The 24,428-nt window shown below is 28.3% G+C and overlaps 1 protein-coding gene and 1 non-coding gene across 3 annotated transcripts in view; both read right to left on the bottom strand.

The window, feature by feature from the left end:
- LOC112688654 (limbic system-associated membrane protein-like) overlaps nucleotides 1-24,428 on the bottom strand; it is a 532,509-nt gene that overhangs the window by 315,114 nt on the left and 192,967 nt on the right. The gene's annotated exons all lie outside the window — the stretch shown is intronic.
- Nucleotides 11,878-11,950, bottom strand: Trnan-guu. Its single transcript has one exon. It is a non-coding gene; the product is annotated as a tRNA-Asn (tRNA).

Here is a 24,428-nt window from a genome sequence, read left to right as displayed (position 1 = left end):
CCGACGACTGGTTGCGGTCCGAAACCACCAACTCCCACGACTGGTTGCGGTCCGAAAGCACCGACGCCCACGACTGGTTGCGGTCCAAAACCACCGACACCGACGACTGGTTGCGGTCCGAAACCACCAACTCCCACAACTGGTTGTGGTCAAAAAGCACCGACACCCACGACTGGTTGCGGTCCGAAACCACCAACTCCTACGACTGGTTGCGGTCCAAAACCACCAACTCCCACGACTGGTTGCGGTCCGAAACCACCAACTCCCACGACTGGTTGTGGTCCTAAAGAACCACCAAAACAGTCATCTTGCATCGGAAAATCCATAGCACCTCCCACGCCAAAGGGATGTTCCCCGGCAAAACCCAAAGCTGAGCCACCGTCAAAATGTGGGAAGTAAAAAATCCCGACGTCTGTCAGTAGTGGCAAAAGTGATGGAAAAAAATGATGCGACATTTTTAACATATACCATTACTATGATGCGCAAAATATGTTTACTTGTTCGAAACTTGTTACGAAATATGTCGAAAACATTCGTCGAATAAATAAAACGCGAATTATATAATTAATTAAAAGTAAGAAATATATCTAATTTAATTATATTTGTTCGTATTTTGAAGTTATGAAAAAAATCTATCACCCGTGTAAATTATAAAAGTAGCGGGTATTATGAAGATGTGTGGTTGTTAATATTAATATTTTTATTTCATTACAAAAACATTCAAAAATTGTCAACTTCTTGAAAAAAATAATTGTTTTTTCTGGACACAAAAAATATGTATAAATTATAATTCAGAATATAAATACAATTTTGTGTTAAAATTCTCTTGCCATGTACAAATATGATTGAAATGACATTAATTTTTATATGACTGAATGAATTTGATTGGATTTGGCTTTGAACGGAATTACTAGACAAAGCTTTATTTTACTATTATTAATGGAACAAATCATTCAAATTGAGCTAAAACACATTTATAAAATATATTTTATTCTACATTCTATGGTTTCAAATATTAAGTATAAATATAACGTACTCGAAGCACGGGCCAAATTAATAAGCTGATTAGTATGGCCCATGCTTATAGTAAATGAAAAAATAGTTGATCGAGTAGACTATACATACGAGTACAAATGAATGGTAGCGAATGAAAACATTAAATATATGATTATGAATAGGGCGAATGCACTGAGCTTTAATCTGTTTTCGATTTTGGAACCCAAAATATTGATTAAATAAAAAGCTAACCCAATATTTCCTTCAAATAATTTGATTTTGTAATCAAACAAATCTTAACAAATCATCTTATATTTAATAAATAGGAAAAATAAGTTACTATAAAATATTATACATTATAAATTCATCACATTTGTCTTTAAAAACATGATTGTATTCTATATAAAACGATAAGGCATATAGATACTACAAATAAATAAGAATAATATTATCTTAATTTAATATAATATTTAACAGTTTTCAGTTACATACACAAAACATTTTAAATCTCAGTAAAATATGACATCAGTTAAAAAACAATTAATTTTCATTAAACATTTTTTCTTTTTCTAAAAATATATTTTCAACTTACAAAAGTTTACATTTACTTAATTTACTTACATTTTACATTATCAGGGACCTGAGTAAGATTTGTATATACCTAACATACTCATAAAAATAGTCAGAGTAATCAAATTGCAATGATCAAGAGATCGTGGGCTTAATTTAATAGTTTCGTAGTAAATTTATTATCAATTACTCTACATATTAATTAATTTGTTTGTTGATAATCATAATTAGTTTGTATTTCATAAATATATACATCCCACAGTTGGTTAGATTAGACTAATTGTGTTCGTTCCCCTCCCCCTCCCCACAGTTGACAAACAAAAATAAACACGCTATTTAATTCCCCGGAAAAAAGTTTTTTATTTATTAATACAGACAAACCATGTAGAACACTTCGCTGTATATACAAAAGTAATTAAAAAACAAACGCGTCGGACAGACTAATGTGTTCCACTAGACGGTTAGGTTCATTTACAAGGGATATATTTGATGTCAGTACCATCATGACACGATAATAATATACTCATCAAACGTTTCAAAATTATTCCAAACGCGGTGTATACTTCATTAAGTCATAAATAGGTTAGGTTGAGTGAGAAAGTCAAGAATGTTGCAAAGCGCGATCGGAACTTGCCATGCCACTGAATCCATGCGCCACTCATAACTTAATCCACCTGAAGTCGGTGAAAATTTGTTGAAGATTAAATACAATACAAGGCTGAAAAAAATGTACACGCAGATAACAAAAATAAATTCGTCGACCAACGCAAATCAATAATCTGAATCACGCGGCAAAAATTATTGTCAAGGGAAAAATTAGAAAAAAATAAAATAGAAAATATCCTTCGATCAGAGACTCGAATCTTGGGCCCCTAGATTATAAACCCTATGCTTTACTGACTGAACTATACGAGATTATCGGTACTGTTCAACGGACAGTTCCTTCATAAAATAGTGATCATGGTTATCATTACTTCATACTGCACATGAACCGATCGTAATATAAATCAAACGATTTCTCTTTTATTAACTATGTAATTACTAGGGCCAACACTTGTATGCATTTGTATATTTTTATTAGTAGGTCCAAAAAAATAGATAGTTTATAACAAAATTTGTTTCATGTCCTAACAATGCTATATACAAAATTGTATTTTGCATATTTTTACATATTATGGTATTTTTGCATTTTTAGGGCATTTTTTAGTATTTTGTATATTTTTGCAGCATATTAAGAATCTTAATGACTCGGGAACAACAAATTATTGATTTGTTTCACTCATATATAGTATAATATATACCTTATTATGTATTATTGTTTTATTAAGGCAGTTGAAAATGGGTCGTTTTTTCGTGCATTTAGACCAATAAGCAAAAGAAAAAAAAATACTCTTCCAGAAATCCAATTTTCATTTTGAAAAAAATGTTGGACATGTTTACTCTTTGTCTATGTTATGTAGGAAATTAATTTTTTATTTTATTTTTTTTTAGTAACAATAAAGTAAAAGTGAATTTTGGAAAAAAGAAAATTAATTTGATACTATTAGTTAAATAATAGAAAAAATCAAAAATCCATTTCCTACATAACATAGAAAACAGAATAATGAATTTAAATATGTTTTCAAAATTAAAATCAGGCTTTTGGTACTGAGTGAATTTTTCTTCCGCTTTTTGGGACTTTCATAGCCGCATTGGAGTTGAAACATTTTGAATCGCAAAATATAGTGATGTGTAGATACGTGTAGGTACGCTATACTGATTTCCGAGAATCTTAGCAGTGACTATTATATGGGTGATAAGAATTTTAATTACATACCCATATTATAGCAGAAGGATAATTACTATGATACACAGCTACTAATAAAATATTATTCAGTATATACAGTGGAACCCATTTAAGACGCTCTCGGTTTAGACGATTTCCCGGCTAATACGCTCATTTTTTCGAGTCCCTTGATTTTGACAACATTTAACATGTGATTAATTCTGTATAATACTCCCTAGTTTTGTCAATAATGTTCATATACAAATATATTGTATATACATATACATTGTACACAATTTAAAGAAATACCTCAATAATAATAACGATAACGAATAATAACAAATAGTAACAAATTTTAATGAGCTAAGAAAATTAATTGCATCTTTTGACAACGCTGACAAAACGTTACAAGATTGAAAACTTCCTGTATTCAAAAAATATCAAAACTTTGAAACAATGAAAGATAGACGTGTTTTTGAAATAAGTAATATAAATGTAATAATTCACTTTGCAAAGAAAAAAATATAATTTATATATATATATATATATATATATATATATATAACATGGATGTATTGTAAAATATTAATATAATATTAATATTAAACAATTTTTTATTCCCGCATAATACGATTTCCAGCTTAAAACGCCATTTGTAACTAGTCCCTCGGAGAGCGTCTTTAACGGGTTCTACTGTATGTGTATTTTTTTTTTTGTATTTGTCATCATGTTTTGGGGCATTAAATGTTCTTCAATTTTAAAAACCCAGGGTGGTTTTTGGTAGTAAAATGAATCTAGTTAGTGCTTTGGGTGGTCAAAAGTATAAATAGGAAATTCGCTCTGCTGTACAGACGTAAAGTAAGGGTGGGGTGGGACTCGGTCATAGAATGTAATGTGGATGTAAATGTAGACTCGTAAAAATTGAAAATTTAGACGCTCATAAAAATTTTTTAACTGACTTACGCTCGATATTTTTTATAATCATTGTAAGCAAGACTTATGGACAAAAATATATTTCAACTAATATTGATTAAATTTTAATGAAAAAAATAAATAAAAAGTGGTATTAACTTACTATTAATATGGAACTATTTTAAAATTATTAGATTTTCAGATTTCTTAAAAAAATTTCGAGACAGAAACTATATAAAATGTAATGTGGTATTTAGTGTGGTAACATTGTTATGACCTACTTTAACTATACAAAAACATAATATTAGTTTTCAACGAAAACAATATTATTTTTATTAATGTCAATTTTTTTTGAAAAATAATATATTAAAATTAATAAAAGGGACTTCATGGTATTTTAATACAAGTATTAAAATTTTGGTAAAAATACAATTAAAAAGTATTCAAAATACTTAAAAAATACATTAAAAAAATTGTATTTAGAATACCATATAAATACTTCAAAAATTATTTAAATAAAAGTATTCAAATATTTGTATTCGAATAACTTTACAAGACTACATATCATATAATATATTTTTCTAATTTCTTTTCACTAGGTTCATCTGTGGCGGTAGACACTGGCACCCAGACAGGTTACCAAGGGGTGCAATTGCATGTGCTCTCGTCATGAGTGGGTGTAAGGGTGGGTTGGTGGGTATATAATTGGAATACTTGGGTTCCAAACATTATGGAGTATGGTAAGCAAATAACATTATTATTATAACACAAACATTATACTTATACGGCACTGGGTGTAGGCATCTTAATTTTAATTAATTATAATAAATCTTAGTTTCTTAAATTTATAGTTGTTTTTAGAGTTAATTACAGTTACAGACAACAATTTAAACGAAGGTTTTTTTTTTAAAAAAAAAAAAATTGGTGTGTGAGTAACTATTTTTAGTTGCATGTGCTCTCAAAATACTTCTGTGCGCCACTGACTGTAGACGTATTGTTAATATAAATCATTTATTTGATTCCATTTAGAAAATCAACCACCCACTTTTTGGATGCTCATTTAAAGATATTACTTAAATAAATGAAAAAAAAATGGTTTCTATTCCGAATTTATTTTTAAGTGTACGATGTGCAACAAATTAGAAGTCATAACAACTGAATATAATAATTCATCGTCGGTGTGCATAAATACAGAAGTGGTAACAGCAGTTGTAAATACTGGACAAGGATACAATACAATGCGCGCTGTGACGGTAATAAAATTATTATTGAACTGTTTACTGATAAAACATAATAATTACGCGTTCGGGAAACTCACGCATACTAATGATGAGTTACTACACACACACTCACACAGCAACTCCCAATAAATATAACATATTGCTTATACTCAACCTCTTAAAAAACGGTCCACTTTCAACCACCTTAATAATTATTATGTACGTCATTATTATGGCTTATGGGTAATTCAACTTATTTTTAAAAATAAACCCAGGATGTAATTGAGATATACTTATTAGTAGTTTACTAATCTTAATTGCTAATTATTAGGGTTAGCAACTATATGCCCGTATCCGTTCGCAGTTATTTTTTATTTCACCTATCGTAGTCGTCAGTAGTGGTTTATACTCGTGCGGTGCGTGATTAAATCGATCGTTTTAAAATGCCGAAAGTGAAAACTTCTAACACTACAATTACATCTCTGAATTCAGAGAAAAAATATTTTCTTCGGGTGGGAATATAGTGTTTTGTAAAATATGCAAATTGAAGGTTACATGTGAAAAATGATTTACAGTTGTACAACATCTTTAAACGTCAAAGCACTTACGTGGTATTCAACGACTTGGTGACCAACAACAAACGATTTAACAACTTTTACCTACTACATACATCAAAAATTAATTCCTTCAATAAAGATTTGTGCAAAACCTTGTTAGCCGCCAATATACCCATAAATAAATAACAAAATACTCATTTTCCTTCATTTTTGGAAAAATATACACATAAAAATATTCCATCAGTAATTTTGTTCAGAAGTAAATATGTCAACGAGTGCTATGATGAAACAATGGACACCATAAAAAAAGAAATGCTCGGTAAGAAAATCTGGATTTCAATTGACGAAACTACCGACGTATAATTTCGACTTATTACAACCGTAATTATTGGTATTTTGGATGTCGATGAACCAGGTAAAATATTTTTAATTTTTTCCGGTATTCACGAAAAAACTAACCACTCTACGATATGTCAAATTTTTGATAAAGATCTTTTTACATTATGGCCTAATGGAATCTGACACTCTGATGTACTTTTGTTTTTGAGCGATGCCGCTCCTTATATGGTCAAGGCAGCTAATTGTTTACAAGCTTTTTATCCAAAAATGGTCCATGTCACTAGTGTTGCCTATGGTCTACACTGAATGGCAGAAAAAATTCGTGGTCAATTTCCAAAAATTGACGAACGTTCCCAAACACAAAAAAATATTTTTAAAAGCGCCAAGTCGTATTGACGCGCTTAAAACTGAGGTTCCAGGTATTCCATTGTCTCCAACGCCTATATTAACATTATGAGGTACATGGATTTTTGTTTCAATGTATTATTACGAACATATACAAGCTATTCGAAATGTAATACAGAATTTGAACCCCGAAGACGCCATTTCAATAAATAAAGTTCAAAAATGAATTTCTAAAGATCAAGTTGAAGCAAATTTTACTTTTATTCATTCGAACTATGGATTTTTACTGAATACTATAACATCTTTAGAAACCCAGAATCTTTTACTAGCAAGAATCAATAAAACTAGTAGAGACTACGCGAAGTAAAATATGTGAAGTTAGAGGTACAAATTGTACTGATATTAACAAAAAATGTGAAAATGTTTTTAAAAAAAATAATGGTTTTCATATTCTTACAAAAATATCTAAAGTATTATCCGGTGATGTATCCACGTTAGAAAGTATCCCAGAAGATATGACAAACAACGATTTCTTGCATTATAAATACGCACCTATTACATCCATCGATGTAGAACGTTCTTTTTCACGTTACAAAAATTTTTTAACGGACAATCGACGCTCAATGATATTTGAAAACTTATTCAAATCATTAATTGCTCAATGCAATAACATCGGTTAAGAATAATTGAAATGTTTATCATTTGATTAGTGTTTTTATTTAACTTACTATTTATTCATTTAATATTTTTAAATCATTGGCAATAATTGTATCAAATTATTATTATTATTATTATTATTATTATTATTGATAAATTGTATTATATTGTTATTGTATTAGGTATTATTTTATTATATTAATACTGAATAATATACAAAAAAAATAAATAATTTAATTAGAATATTACTTACAATAACATTTTTTTAGAGCATATTTTGGTAATTTTTAAGGCATAACTGCATGTATATATCATAGATTTTTAGGGAATATATAATCGTTTGTCTTAGTAATTTCGTTCCATATGTTGGTGCTACCGTATAAACAAAGAAGATCATGAACTCTTGAATCACACACACGCACGTGTAGTTGTCCCTGCTCGATTTATTCACGTCGTAATATTATACAAAAGGTGGACCTTTCCCTGATTCAATAGGCACAGGAAAAGTAAAAATGGGTGTAATTACTATTTTTTTTTTATTTATTTACTCTTTAATAAAATTTAAATAAAATTATAATGTCAATAGGTATTAATACATAAATATCTCTTATGTTGGCTAAATGATTCATATTAAAATAATCACTTTAAAGGTACGTGAAATAACGTCTATATACGCATTGATTCCTAACCTAACATTGTTCAAAATAATATTGTTAACATAAAATTCAAGCTTTAAAAAATACAAACAAAGAAAATATGTAGTTACGGAAACGATGATGAATATAAACAACATGAACTATGTATGTAGAAAAAAAAAATGGAAACAAAAAAAATATTTTTTAAATGTTCATCATATATTTAAATATTATATAAAATGTATTGATTTTTTGAATCATAGTGTATATTAAATAATGCCATATGAAATAATATACATATCGAAATATGGTTCTATAGAACTCGAAGAAAAACGTTGATTATGTTAACCATTAACCATTATTGGTGATGTTTCCGGATTAACAGTATGCCGATGTTGGGTACGTAGATAGAAGCGACTGAATCATAAAAAGAGAAGAAGAATTATCGACTAGACGACGAAGCTAAAATTGTATGAAAAAATATGTTTATCCAACGTATTGCTGTACTCACGCGAAATGCCATATTTTACAGTTCGTTCAAATCATTACGCGTTACATGAACGACAACTATTTGGGAAATTAATAATTTATTATTCATAAAGTTTATTACAGTTTTCTCGGAGTTTGTCTTCTATTCAAATTATGTAAAATATTAATGAAAGAAATAAAAAAAAGAAAGCAAAACAACAACAACATCGCGTTCCTGTAGCGGTCGAGCCGGGAGCATCACACCACTGTGTAGGAGATTGACTCGACAGTTTTATATACTACGTACTGTGCAAAGTACTATGTAGGAAAGCGGACACAGCACTATAACTACAATATCAATATTGATCTAACAATAATAATTGTAATTAATATTTAATAACAATTAAATTACTATTCAAGGACAAAACGTAACGTATAAATATTTTTGTAAATTTAAAAATATTAACTTCGAAATGAATACTGTTAATATCTATTTTTGGGTGTTTTGTTTTTTCGTGTGTATTTTCTAATTGTTTTTAGAGTTACTAGTCGTCTGTACTAAACTCATAGTGTATACTTCGTGCGACTGTTCGTGTGCTGCTGAAATGGAGGACTAGTCGATATACCTAATTATGATCTGATCGGACTAATAAATACGCACGCATTATACAATTATAATTACGAGACGGAATAATAATAATATTATTGATCAAGAGCTCAACACATTCGACCAAACGCACAGAATTGTTTAATTTTGTTATTCGCATAAATCTGCGTTTCGCGCATGTAATCTAAAACTAACCAAAGAAGAGAATATAATGATGATGAACAGTACACAGTGATGTAAAAATAACGTATTTTATTTTTTAATTGTATTATATATGTATTGTACGTATATAATACAATATTTTACAAAAAATGCTATGGCGTTTACATCATTGTTAAATATATAACTGACGAAGTGTAATAAGAATGTAAGGTCAATAATATTAGACATTATAAGGTCGACCCACAGTAAAAAGAAACAGTAACTAACGTTTAGGAACTTCAATTAATTGTAACTTGTAGCCTGTAGGTATTAATTAAGGAATTAATTAGGAAATTAATAGAATTTAGTATAATATTATACTGCGGTCTACTATCTACGATTATGACTTATGATTTGAGTTTATGACTTAGCACTTATCGCACGTATCATTACGATTTACAAATATTTCATCTAGAATCATGGAACTTAAGTTAATAGGTCTATCGTCTATGGCTAGAATAGTTCTTAATAATGGACAATAATGCTTATTCTTTATGATCTTTTTTCTATGATCGATGCTAACCGGCAACCACCTACCAATAACCATGTTACTTGTGTGGTCGTGCTTCGTTTTATTACTTTTATCACTTATCACTGATTTTTTTTTTTTTTTTATACCACTTGTATTTTACTTTTTTATATATGACGTATAATACACCTATATAATACAATATTATACAATTTGTGTTATAAAATTTACATCAAAGACTGTATATAATAATGTAATACAAGGCGATGTATTACATCCTAGAAGTAAAATTGAAGGAGTCGAAAATTTTATTTAGATCATTAAATTAGTCAGCGCTTTATTGTTTCATAAGTAGAATATTTAAAAGTTTAGATTAATCTCAAACGTATGGTTGTATTGAAATAAAATTCAAGTATTTAAGTATGTAACATTCTTGAATTGTGATTTAAATATAATGTCTAAATAATACAGAATAATTTTTACAGGATAGGGCTGAACGCTATCAATCATTATATTATAATCAGGTGAAGTATATCTCGTTAACTGTATAGGTACCTGTAGCTATAGATCACCTGAATATACCTAATAAGAGGTTCTAGGTGGTGTGTCTACTACAGGTTTTAAATAAAATAAAATATGAAATACATAAGAAACCATTTTATATAAACATTACAATGTCACTTGTAATTCATTCAAGTAAACGAATTTAATAGAAAATTGTATTAATGCACCCAGATGAGTTTTGAGCTATTAATTTTAATATTTAAAATCAAAAAAGCACACTTATGTAAATAAACGCATGGTATATGTTCTCGATCCTTTATTACTCCAATAGTTTAGGGATATTTTTCTTTAATGCAATATAACATAGCTATTATTTTAAAACGCATATACGAGACAAAATAAATAAAAAAATGAGTTACCAAGTATATTTTATAAGTAAAATAAAGAAAAATGTTTTAAAAAAGGTAACTATAATCGACCTGTATTCAGCCACTAAAATCTTGAATTTATTTTTAAATAACGTCATGAGCAAAAATTCAAGACTACAGAAAATAAAATAGCATTTGACATTATAAAGTGTTTTCTAAATTTAACAGGAAATTCTAAATACATTTTTTACAAGAATAAATACGGTGACCTGCAAAGGATTATTTTTCGCTACACGTCAAATACAAAAAATATGATTGCGTAAGTACTTACAATAATTATAATAAGTCTAAAAATGTAAGTATTGTGTATATAAAAGTATATAAAAAATAACATAAGAATATCGAAAACTTGTAAATACATAAAAAACAAAACAGAAGAACATAAACAAAAACATAAGATAATGTAATGTTAACTTAAAATAAATAATCATTTATAAATTATGTTGCTAAAATAAACAAAATATTAATTTTTTTTCTACTAAAATTTAGCAACAAATTCTTACTTTTGATTAATTTATTAATAAAATATTGTAGGTTTCCATGTTACAATATATCTGTATATTTTTCCAGGTACATATTGTGTAAAATAATTGTAACAGAAATATTCATAAACTAAAGTGGCATACAGTAAAATAAAAAAATGTATAAAAAACATTTCTTGAGGCATATTTTTGTATTTGTGAAATATATGAATTATGTCATTTGAAACATGTAAGGCATTTGCGTATTTAAAATTTAATTGTATGATTATTTAGTTTTCTCCTTTGACTGTTTGTACTGCACAGAGTTTTATGATTTTTATGCAAATTGTACTTATTGAAAAAAAATAATCTTTTTACGTTGTTAGTTAATAGATTTATTAGAAAATGTGTGAATTGTCTTTGATATGTTCAAATAGCCAAAAAGATTAACAGACCGTATGAGAGAACATGCCGGTAAAATATAAATTAATAGTTGAGCCTTAGCTCTTCGTCAATAATAATCTAAAAGTCATATCCAACGTTTATTTGACCACAAATCGATTTGGTTAAAACATATAAAGATAAATGAATATTTTCCAAGAGCGGTGAGATTTCACGAGTAATATATAGCTGTATTATGTACACATTTTGTTAGTTAGTCAGTTAAACACGATCGAACGATGAAAATGGTTGTATTAATGTATGAAATCGAAAAATTCGTTAAATAATTGCAAAAAGTTAATCGCCCCCGGGTGGGCTCGAACCACCAACCTTTCGGTTAACAGCCGAACGCGCTAGCCATTGCGCCACGGAGGCATATATCGAGCTGGGCGATCGCAACGCCTGTTGAACGCAGCGGCGAAACCGGTTGAGCGGTGTTGCATGCAACAAAGAAAACGTCGTGTTGCCAGTTGGTCCCCCTCTACAAACCGTTATTGCTGTTGTCTCGGCGTGTTAAAAACAATGTCAAAACCGATGACACGTCGTCGAGGAATGCGGTTAAAAATTGGGTGAAGTGTAAATACGCGTTGGTGAGCAAGATAGCGCTGCTAGCGGTTCGCATCCGGAATGGGGTCGTTGTCACATAACGACTGTGCGGTCGTGGTCCTGGTCACGTTTGGTTTCCGTCCAAGGACATCCCCCTCCCCTAAACGCGTTGCGCTCTTCGTCGACGCGAACCGGTTCGTTTCCGTTCGTCAACTGCGGCGCGTGCGAGAACTCGGCTACGGGTTTTTCATTCGCTAACCCGACCGTAACGCGTCATTGAATTCATTCATTTTTTTACCGAAGTGATGAGAACTCCTGGAGTGCCGCGAATATCACCAGAGCCATAGAAAGAGGTCAAGAGCCCCAGGGACAAATTAGTCCAGGCCCTTCTCACACGAGGTATTAAACTTGCCACTGACATCCAGTGTCTTCTTTTAAAATGTGTATATCAAAGAGATAATGTTTTCACAGTCATGGTTGTTCCACAGATATGGGTCTTTCTTAAAAATGTTAGTTGTCTAAGTTTGAAATCAATAATGTAGTGTTTACCTTATTGTAGACTCGTCATAACTATATAGAATACGCTATAATTATTTGGGTTGGTTATTAGCACGATTCATGTTAGTGATCCAAAAATAGCTCGGCATTATGACCGAAACGTAGTAAACTTGGTCAGGCACTGAGCCCTTTTTGAAACCTGGGCCTATGGGCTACATCCCAAACTGCCCCCCTCTCAACGGACCTGAATGCTACCACGTTCATCGGTTACGCGTTTCGTGACGGAAGAGTTACGACTGTCACCATCATGTCGAGTGTATAGTTTATCCAACGTAACCACAACGAGATCCGCCGTCGGACCTTTAGGTTTTATTAATTTTTCATCACGAATAATTAATATAATATAATGTGCACTGGATACGCGTTCACGATTTATCGTTGAAAATCATCGCGTTAAAAAATTATTCTCTTCATCTCATCCGTTTGAATTGATTAATTGATTAATCGTAATATATGTTCACAGATAAGTTTAATATTTCCATTGAAATGAAATCATAATGATAATATAAAAAATCAAATCAACTTTGATTTAGTATACCTCTTTTATTTTATATTATTATGAATAAATTAATGATATTCAAAAATGATAATGTATAAAACCGATAATGATCTATAATTTAATTTTAATGCATATTTTTTTCCTAATTTTCTTTACTAATAAACATATACTTAGATTCCAATGAATTTTATGATTAGTACATTTTGTATTTAATTATACTTTGTAAAATGTTCTGCATAAGAATTTGAAATTAAAATTGTCGTTATCTAATAAAATGAATCCTTCGTATGAAATATGTCACATTTTTAAAATAACACTTTTTAATTTTTTCGCATTATGGTTTAGTTATAATTATATTTTTTCTAACATTTTTTATTATATTACTCTCTTATATACTTATATCCTATAAATTAAAAGTCATAGCGAACAAAGAAAATTAATAATTGATAACCATAAACACAAAAAGGGTGAGGTTTGAGGGGGCTAAGCTCCCTGCTAATATGATTTCAGCTCCCCGGATTTATTATCGTTTTGTATCGTATACAATTATTATTTTATTTGATTGTGATTTTTTTTTATTTTTATTTAACTAAATTTTTATCTTGCAACATTACAACTATTAGTGATGATAACTAACAATAATAATTTAATAATTATTTTTGATAATTTATATGTATGGGAGCAAAGTCTAAACTTAAAATTATTGGTTAAAAATGGTAGGACTGAATTCTCTAAATGCGTCTATGTTAATATCTAATAATATTTCTTTTGCGGGATTATAAAAAGTATTTGTTTGAGAACCCAAGATTCCAACTAACTGATTAAACATTACTATTAAATAATTTATATTAAACTATGCAATATTTTCAATGATCTTTAAAAATTATATTAATGTGTCTTATGGCTAATATTGTCATACGTATCATATTGCAGTATTTCGCGATTTCTATTCAACAATAGCGTTGCCTAATTTATGTTTTACAGATGGCGACGTTTCATATTTATGCGTTGAAAACTTTATGCGTGAAACTTTGAACACAAACTATGAATTTTTTATTTTATGATAATTTCATGAAGTGTAAAAGATAGTAATGTTAATTGTTTTCTGCTGCAAAATCATTTCGTACATTTTCTGCGTAACCACTGAGTGAATACAATATATTATAAAAGTATTTTTAGTCAATTATTATATATTTTATGTGTTCAAACATTTTTAATTAATATGAATAGTATTACAACTGTCTTTATTATATCTGAATTGTTTATCTGTGCGTGTATACGTTTCCACTAAGTGCAAATTATCTAAATGTTGCTTTGAAAAGTAAAATACAATACCCCAAACAACGGGTTCAAGCGGCTAAATTCGCAAAAACTAACATCTCAGCGTGCGTATCACTTTCTCGTGTGGCACAGGGAGCTCACAATACGCCCGTCCATGTATATATATATATATATATATATATACATAGCTTCATATGAACCTAATACGGTGTTTTCTGTTGACTTTAAAATGTTTTATGTTACAGACGACGACGGTAGTCCCTGCCTATCGACGGTACTCATCATCGTCATCACGGAACACCGTCTAGATATAGAAATACGTAATTCGATTCGTCGTCGAGTCGTAAACATTATATTGCTATGACCGTCCGGACACGTTTCCATTGGCAGATAGAGATTTCACGGCGCGATAATCGGGAGGTTTTAATACTGCAGCGTTTCTATTAACGTTGCAATCTCATTATGTCGAGAAAGACGTTGGCGAGAAAAGACAGTTGAGCGCCTTATCCTTCGCCTTATAATATTCATGGGATAAGAGCAGTGATGTAAAAATACCGAATTTATTTTATTTTTTTAATTATATAATACGCGTATTATACTTGTATAATACAGTATTTTACAAAAATGTTATGGCGTTTACATAATTGTTAAATATATAACTGACGGAATGTAATAAGAATCTAAGATCAATAATATTAGACATTATAAGGTCGACCCACAGTAAAAAGAAATAGTAACTAACGTTTAGGAACTTCAATTAATTGTAACTTGTAGCCTGTAGGTAATTAAATGGAATTAATAGAATTTAGTATAATATTATACTACGGTCTACTGTCTACGATTATGACTTATTACTTGTGTTTATGACTTAGCACTTATCGCAAGTATCACTACGATTTACAAATATTTCGATTAGAATCATAGAACTTAAGTTAATAGGTCTATCGTCTATGGCTAGAATAGTTCTTAATAATGGACAATAATGCTTATTCTTTATGATCTTTTTTCTATGATCGATGCTAACCGGCAACCACCTACCAATAACCATGTTACTTGTGTGGTCGTGCTCCGTTTTATTACTGTATCACTTATCACTGCTATCTACCATTTATCAATTATCAGTGATTTTTTTTTTTTTTATACATGACGTATAATACGCTTGTATAATATATACATTATTATACAATATGTATTATCAAATTTACATCACTGGATAGGAGTATTTATTTGTTGACACCTTTGGCGAGACACAGTACGTATGTAGTGGACACCGGTAAGCTGTTTACACATACAACAGGTATACATCCTAGATAATATACCCGTATCTGATTAATAATCAGTAATTAAACAAGCGCGTCACATATTACGGTCATAATATACGAAGATTTATTGTATGGTTTTTATCTTGCTTTTCATTTCAAAAACTTTGCAAATAACCCAAAAAGTCGTGAATAAAAGATATGAAGAAATAATATACATTTGTATAGTTAAATTATATATATATATATATTCAACTATATGCATATATGATGTATGTACGCATGTTGTCGTAGTGTATTTCCATTCAAAGAAACTCGAGTTATCCAGAGATCTTATATTTTTTTAATTAAGTACAATTTCTTTGAATATTCTTCAGTAATAATTAATAATTTTACAAAATATGTTGCTTTAAAAATAAAATTATGGTATTTTGATATTTTAGTGAAAATATTAATTTTTTTAAAGGAATATAGTTTTTGTCTAACCATTTTAGACTGTGATATGGTAGACAAACAATAAACGCTTTTTACTATTATTTCACGAATTGGACTTATCTAATGATTTGTTTGATCATGCAATTTGATACAATATTTGTGCACAAGATTAAGGAGCAAAAATACTATTTTGTTTTCGTAAATGCAATTTTTGTAGCGATTACTTCTGTTTTCCTTTCTTGATTTCACTGTGTAAACATTTATTATTATTATTTGAATACATGCCACACGTACGACGGATGAAAAAAAACACTAATTTAAGAAATTCCCGTTCTAGTAGTTCACATTAAAATGGTGTACTTTAGGGCTTTGGCGTCGAAACTATTAATTGCAAACAAACTAATGTATACTATAATATATGATCAAGGTTGGTCACGGTGTGAAAATGATAGTGATCGTACTCGACTAAGCCTTTTGAGTGCATCAAGAATGTTTAGACGTATTGCAGTTTTTTTTTTTTTTTTTAGTAAACTTATGAAGTTTTTGGACCGTTGTGTTGAATGATATTAAACTTCAGAATCCTTTATAAAATATACTGCACACGAAACATGAACTATTGTTATTATTTGCGTTTATGTACATGACATGTATCAGGGTATACTAATATATGGTCACGATTACAATTTATAAAAATAAATTACAAAAACAATTCGATGGACCATTACATTACGTTTGGAATACAATGTATTTATTGGAGAGCTATAACTCTATATACTCTTTATAAATAGTAGTTACAGCATTCATAACTTTCAAATTATCCGACATCACCAATAATCCAATATAGGAGTATAAGGATATTTGGAAAAATTGATTCTAAATTATTTTAGCAGATTTGATTCCTTGGAAAATAAAATGTAAATTTAATTTTCCAACAAAAATTAAAGAAATACTGTGATATAATTATTGTGATTTCATGTTGCAACGGCTGTGTGCTGTCTATCGTTGTATACAAAATCCAAAAGTATATTTAAATAGGTAGTTATAATTTTAAATAAATATACATACACAAATAATATGAATGTTATAAAAATAAGACAATCACTACAATATTTATTTTTATACATCTTCAAATATGATATTCAAACAATATATAAACAAATATTTATCAGATATATTATTGAAAATACATTTTGATTAACCTTGGTATTTGAACAAAATTAAAATACCTTTAAAATGTTTTTCAAACATATCTGTATTTATTTAAAATCATACAAATATGTTATTCGATAGCTGGGTAAGTAATTTTATATTAGAGATAATCATATTTTATATCCAATAGACAATAAAACGATCTAGACTCAGTATTGATTTATGAAAAATTGTTTTTTACCACTGCGGTTCAGATCTATAAAACCATGTTATGTACTTACAGCGATTGTCGGACTATGTTCTAAAGGTCTCAATGCATGACTAGCTTGGCCATCATCAATATAAACGATAAACATGAACAAAGTGATCTAGAGAGACAATTATTATTATTGTTACTTTTATTATCATTATGATTATATTATTATGCTCTGTGATCCGTACGTCATCTAAAAATCGACTGTCCATGAAATTACGTTGTAAACTCAATCGTACGTGCAGTAAACAATCGGTATGTAAAGGACCTTTGTTGCGATCGACTTTTTCCAATCACCGTTAAAACCGAATATCAATATCGTTTTCATGTCTAACGTAGCAGGCGTATAATATTATTTCTAATAATATTATACAATGATAATTACCATTATCTTTATACATGTTAAGTATACATCCGGAAATATAAACACAGTTAGTTACTGCATTGCAAAATGTTTCCAAAATAAAATATCACCTACTAATCGAATAAGTATAGTCTTGATTTTTCGAAATTATATAAATCAGGTGTTTATTTTCAATTTTTTTTATTGAATAATGATTACAATAATTTCCGAGTAAGTATTTATGTTTGTAATTTATTTTTTTTTAACGTAACGTTTTTTGACAAATAATTTTCCTATAAATTTAAGCTCATTATGTTTAAAACTTTGGTCACCTATTTTTCAAAGAAAAATGGCATACTATACTAAGTCAAAAGCTATTTAACGAATCCATTTGGGGTCCAAATTCGCGTTTTGTTTATGCAAGCAATTTTTTTGGATACTTGCTTTCATGCTACTAGGTTTGCGTTCTCATACATACAATTAATTTAATTTACCCGGATTAAATATATAAATTGCAGTAGAAGTGTTATTGTTGAACATAATAATTAAACGATATTCATTCATACGTTGTCAAGGGTAAAAATAGGTTAACCAATATTAATATTGGCTGAACCTATTTTAATAAATATATAAGTGAATCGATTATTATGATTATATATATATGGTATATATATATTCATACAAGTATTACTATATATTAATGAGACTTGAAGTTTCATTTTTCCATCAAACGCTATTGATCGAATTTGAATTATTTTCATGTTCATTACCTACTAATGGTGAATGCTAGGTTGAATTCGAAAAAACAAATTAACTGTAAGCTCTCAACGAAGTACATGTTTTATAATATCACAACAACAAATACAATATTTCATTATGATGATAAAATATGTAGACTTTCATAATTATATTATTATTATTGTATACATGTCTGCGTAAATATTTGATAATGTAAGAGTGATAAAGAAACGAATTATTACAACATGTATTTGTTACACAACTTATTAGACCACAGTAAAAGATGTCCGTTGGAACAGGGTTCACAGACATTAGTTGTTTTCCACAGTATTCGAAATATTTTTTAAAGTGTTTCGTTCGCATTGAAATTGGGTATTTAAAACAATATCTTTTAACTAGACATGGTTAAATATACAGAAAAATGGCTAAGGTTATTAAAAATGAAAATCGAGTAGTTCTCTATAAATTATGTACTCTAAAATATATCGCTGATATCTACCGATGAGTGTATAATATGCAACTATACATTTGTATAATATATATATTTCAACTTTTTTTAATAACACAAATTATGAATAGATTTTAGGTTTTAAGATTTGTTCCCAATTGTTAAATTAAAATATTAAAATACATAATTATTTTTAATTTTATATTTTTCACATATTTACTATACAAAATTCTCATAATAATATATATATATATTTTGTTACACATCATGACGATTTATATTATAGTACGTTCACTTGTACCAAGAAAATCGTCAAGTTAATATTCGTTTTATACTATAAAATGATAATGGCTTATAAACATATATGTTTTAAACGTACACTGAAATATATTATACATATATATCAAATCAAAACTTACCACGAAATAGTATAAGAATAAAAGAAACAGATATTTATGATAATTATGTATAAAAAACTTGAATTAACGCTTACCACCGTACCACAAATTTAAATTTATTTGCGTGTACCTTATTGGTATTTTAAAATATTATTTTTTTTTTCTGAAAACGTGTAAAAGCGCATTATATTCAATTTCTCGGTGTTATCTCGGTGGCTGTATTTATATACATGTATGTGTTATATGATATATATTTTAAGTTTTTTTTAGTCTGGGATACTTATTATTTTTATATGCCGCGTTACGATACGTTTATATTATTATATATCGTATGTCTTCGTATTCAACTTTAGTTTTATATACATGTATACATTCCAGCAGTCTACAGTCACGATTAACTAATAAAATTGAAATCCTCAAACCAAAATAAGGTTGTTTGTAGTATATGTATAATATACATTGTATATTTTAATATACTATGTAACGGTTGTTTTGTACTCGGGAGGATAGACGTTAAGGCGTATAATCTATATACGCGTACGTACTTGATTCGGAATATGAATACGAATGCTCCATACATATTTACGAGTTTGCGGGTATTCTTTTGATATTTTAATTATGAGCACTAATTTGACTATTTTTTTTTCTCCGAACATATGTATCGACATTCCATCCCATAAGTCGAATTTGATATAATTTCGTGTTTAGATGACTCTCATGGGAAAATTCTAAAGGTAAATCATTTTAGCAGCGTATACACACTATATACTGTACTTATATAATATATAAATATACTAAATGTATACAGTTGTTTACGTAGTTATTGTATTAGGTATTTAATTTGGCTGCAACGAAACATTTGAATCATTTTAAAAACATAAAATCTTTAAACGAGGTATTACATAAAGCAACAATTTAGTACATTTTCGTATATTGAAATCAGCGGACAAAATAAGAATTGAGACAAACAAAGTATTTACGGTAAATATACTGTATTAAATAAAAATTAAAAACTGTTATTTTTGAATTTTATCGTAACATACAACTAATGTTATATCCACATTTCACGGGATAATATATACAGTTGAACTAAGAAAAATAAATTTTTTTAGAAAGAAATACACGTCTTTTCACTTGAAATATTAGTTTTTATTGAATATGATGTATAAAAATAATATGTACCTACCTGATATATACGAGTATATATAATACTTAATAATGTATCTAGAAAATATTTTTCTGCTTGACCATTAATGTCCGACTACGAAACTAGCCATAAGGTTGACTACAAAAAAAGAGACAGTAACAATGTTGTAGAATAATAAATAATAAATAATAGTACTTATACTTATACGCATACATGATTTAATATTTTTTGCAAAATAACTGTTTAAACATTCCCAATTATTTAAGGAATTAAAAATGTCATTTGATAAATATTTGGTATACTTAAAACTTTATTTTCCTTACTTTTGATATCAATAAACTAAAATATTATTAAGTAACAATGTAAAATTAATTCATAACATGGAATTGTTTTTTTTTTAATAGAAATTTATTTTAAAGAAAATATATGCATTTCGAAATATCGTATAATTTTATATTCATCCCACAATTATCTTGGCAGTACTGATATATACACTATGCATTCAAAAGATACGTATGAAAAAAATGGAATTGCAATTGTTCATTATAATAATGTGATAATTATTCATAACCTCAAATGGGAGTATCCGCAAATTTCAAAACTACAATAGTTTTAGTCGCACATCTGATTCCATTTCCGGGCGTTCGTTTAGTTAATAAGCGTTTTATTTTTCGACTTCATTAAGGAATTATGTAAATTATTTCACGCGAATTAATTTTATTACTCTGACGGGGTAGGGAAAAAAAACATTTTATTATTCATAATTTGTGAGTATTATATAAATATATATATTGTAACGGTATACATTTATGTTTTACACATTCCGGTCCCCTTGTCACATAATATAATTATATTGCTGTGATAATAATAATTATTCATTTCTATAGATAAAGAGTTTTTTATGAGACATAAATTATAAGGAAAATAAATCTAAGTGTAGCATTGTATCAATAAAGTTGATCAATATATTTGTTTATATAAATAATCTTGAATTAATAATTACTGAATTTTTTTTTTTTTTTTTTTTTTATAAGTTGTAAGTCACTGTTAAAATGAGAATATTTTATAAAAACAAATATTTCTTTATAAAATATAATAATAATATAATTGATCAAAATAACTGTCTTTGAAAATTAAATATAAATCTAAATTTTATAAGCTATAATAAATTAATTAGTAAGTAGCACATAATAATCAAAGAAAGTCATAATTTAGCTATTAGGTCATGAAAATGTTATTTTTTAAAAGAGAGAATTACTTTTGATAATATTGTAAATCACTCTTGTAGACGTGATTTTTGGAATTTAACTCATAGTTTTTTATATATTATCATTCGATCACGTTATTAGCGATGTAAAGAGTGGAGAGCTTGCTAAAACGGTTTATTTTAAAATATAAATTATTATGCTTATTTATAAAAAAAAAAAACTAAAGAAAAAATAATAATCGAATATCTTGTAATTTTGTAGAATACATGTTCAACAATGTTTAAAGGAACTGCTACATTGTTATAAATTAATAATACACAACTAAAACATTTTACTTAAATGTTAGTAGTGTGTGATACATTATAGATTAGTAAACTTGTTTTAGTCTTAAATTAGAAAAAACAATAACTCAGTCCTTCATATGCCTACGGGTAGATGATTTGCTCAACTTATATACCTACATGTTATACGTGTGCGACAATATAATTCGTTTTTTCCGGACACTGACCCGTGGTGTGTGAAAATGTGTTTGCGCTCGCGCCCCTGTTTGTTAATACTTAATTGGTATATTACATACACATACACACTTTCACCCTTGCGCGTGCACGTCATAATAATATCTTCATATTAACATCGGTCGGCCACATACGTACATTCACACGCATTTGTTTTCATTTCGACTAACCTTTTATCACGCATATGTATTAAATATAATATATATTATGTACATATATATATATATATATATATATATATATATAAGGTACCCACATACATAAATATAATTTGGTTATAGGTAACAAACGCGTACGGTCGATTCTACACACATACACTTACATACACATACACGCGCACTGTACATTAAGGACCCTGAAAACGACACTGTACCCCTTGTACTCAAAATATAGATATATTATTATTATTTTGACGGTTTGACACACATAAACACAGAAAAATACACACACATACATACACACAAGTTCACATTTTTTTATTGTAATATTATCACGCGGACACACGATGGATGTAATACTATTGTTTATGGTATTTTCGTCGTCATTGTCGAAATAAAAGCCATACTAACGACCAACGTTTGAGTAAGTTGAGTTCGTAGATAATGTGTAGTCAGGGCCGGCTCAGAGGGGCTACTAGTTGTGCTCAGGCATCAGCCCCTGAATTTAAACTTACAAAAATTACACAAACAAAAAATAAAACTTAATTTTACCCTTGAGCTTAATACTTTAAATTTTATAAATGTGTTAAATGTGGGCATGCTAAATAATTTGGTTATAATATTAATTTTTGGGATACAAACGAATCGGAATCGGAATCTTTTGATAAATATCTTAAGCCAATTACATCTCAAGAAAATTATGGATTCGATGCCCCTAAAATACATAACGAGTATATCAAGAATATATCATTTATGATATTTCAACAAGTATGTATGAACAAAAATCACCTTTTGCATTTGCAACTAATCACGTCCTTCAGGATAACATGCATATATCTTTAAAAAATAAAAATGTAATAAAAACTCTATAATCTACAATTTCTTATACTAATCAATCAATAGATGTTCAAAATTTAAGTAAATCTACTATACAGTCATTTTTTACGTGCATAAACATGCTATAGAAAATCACAACGCGGTATGAATGAATAGAATAAAAAAATGTGGTTATTTTAATATTATTATATTTCTTTAAGAAAATGTTTTTATGAGAATGAAATTTATTTGATAAATTAAATGACAATGTCATATAACGGCTTATTTTTATCACTAATTCTATTAATTTTTTTTTTTTTTTTTTTAATAATAATTGTTGAACAAATCTTGATGCTTCATTATCGTTTTTGTATGACCTGTTTATATCATTAATTTGCCTTTTACAGATTTCAAACAAAGGCAACTTAAGTCCAACTTTTAAATTTAAATGCTTTCACTTTCTAAATCTATTTAAAACCCACTTGGTCATTTTGTCAATAGTATATTATAAACTCAATAAACATAAAAACTATTATAGCCTTTAGTGGATACTGTCGTTACAATCATTATTAGTTTAAACAATCATATTTTAATTTTCCTATAAAATTTAAATTCAAAATGTAAGTACTCAACTACTCAAAAGTGTCTGAAATTTATTGATCCTATAGAATCCTAAAATTCTATAAGTTTTTCGAAATAATTAAAAAAAAGTTTAAAAAAAATCATCTATTATCATGTATCCATATTTTGTGACGATAGATCCGTACAATTTTTTTTTTTTAATATTTTTTTTATGAATATTGAATAAATAATTTGATAATTATTTTTCTATATTCAAAGAGAGGGTATTTATTTTTAAGTATTTACGAACTATACGAGTACATATATAATAAGTATTCGGAGTAAAGTGTAAAAATAGACATTTTGTTTAAATATCTTCAAATGAAATGTACTTATAATGAAACATGGTTTAATTATCAGCTCAACTTATTATTCCATCATGTGATGATGACCATTGAGTATTTCGAATTAACACAATACTATTTGCGTGATTCACTAATGTCTAACTTGTTATTGTACGAATAACACTACTTTTGTAGTA

Source organism: Sipha flava, unplaced genomic scaffold (assembly GCF_003268045.1).
Source record: "Sipha flava isolate LNK unplaced genomic scaffold, YSA_version1 3_pilon_pilon, whole genome shotgun sequence".
Lineage (NCBI taxonomy): Eukaryota > Metazoa > Arthropoda > Insecta > Hemiptera > Aphididae > Sipha > Sipha flava.
Note: the sequence above shows the minus strand (reverse complement) of the source record. Positions and strands in the feature narration are given on the sequence as shown.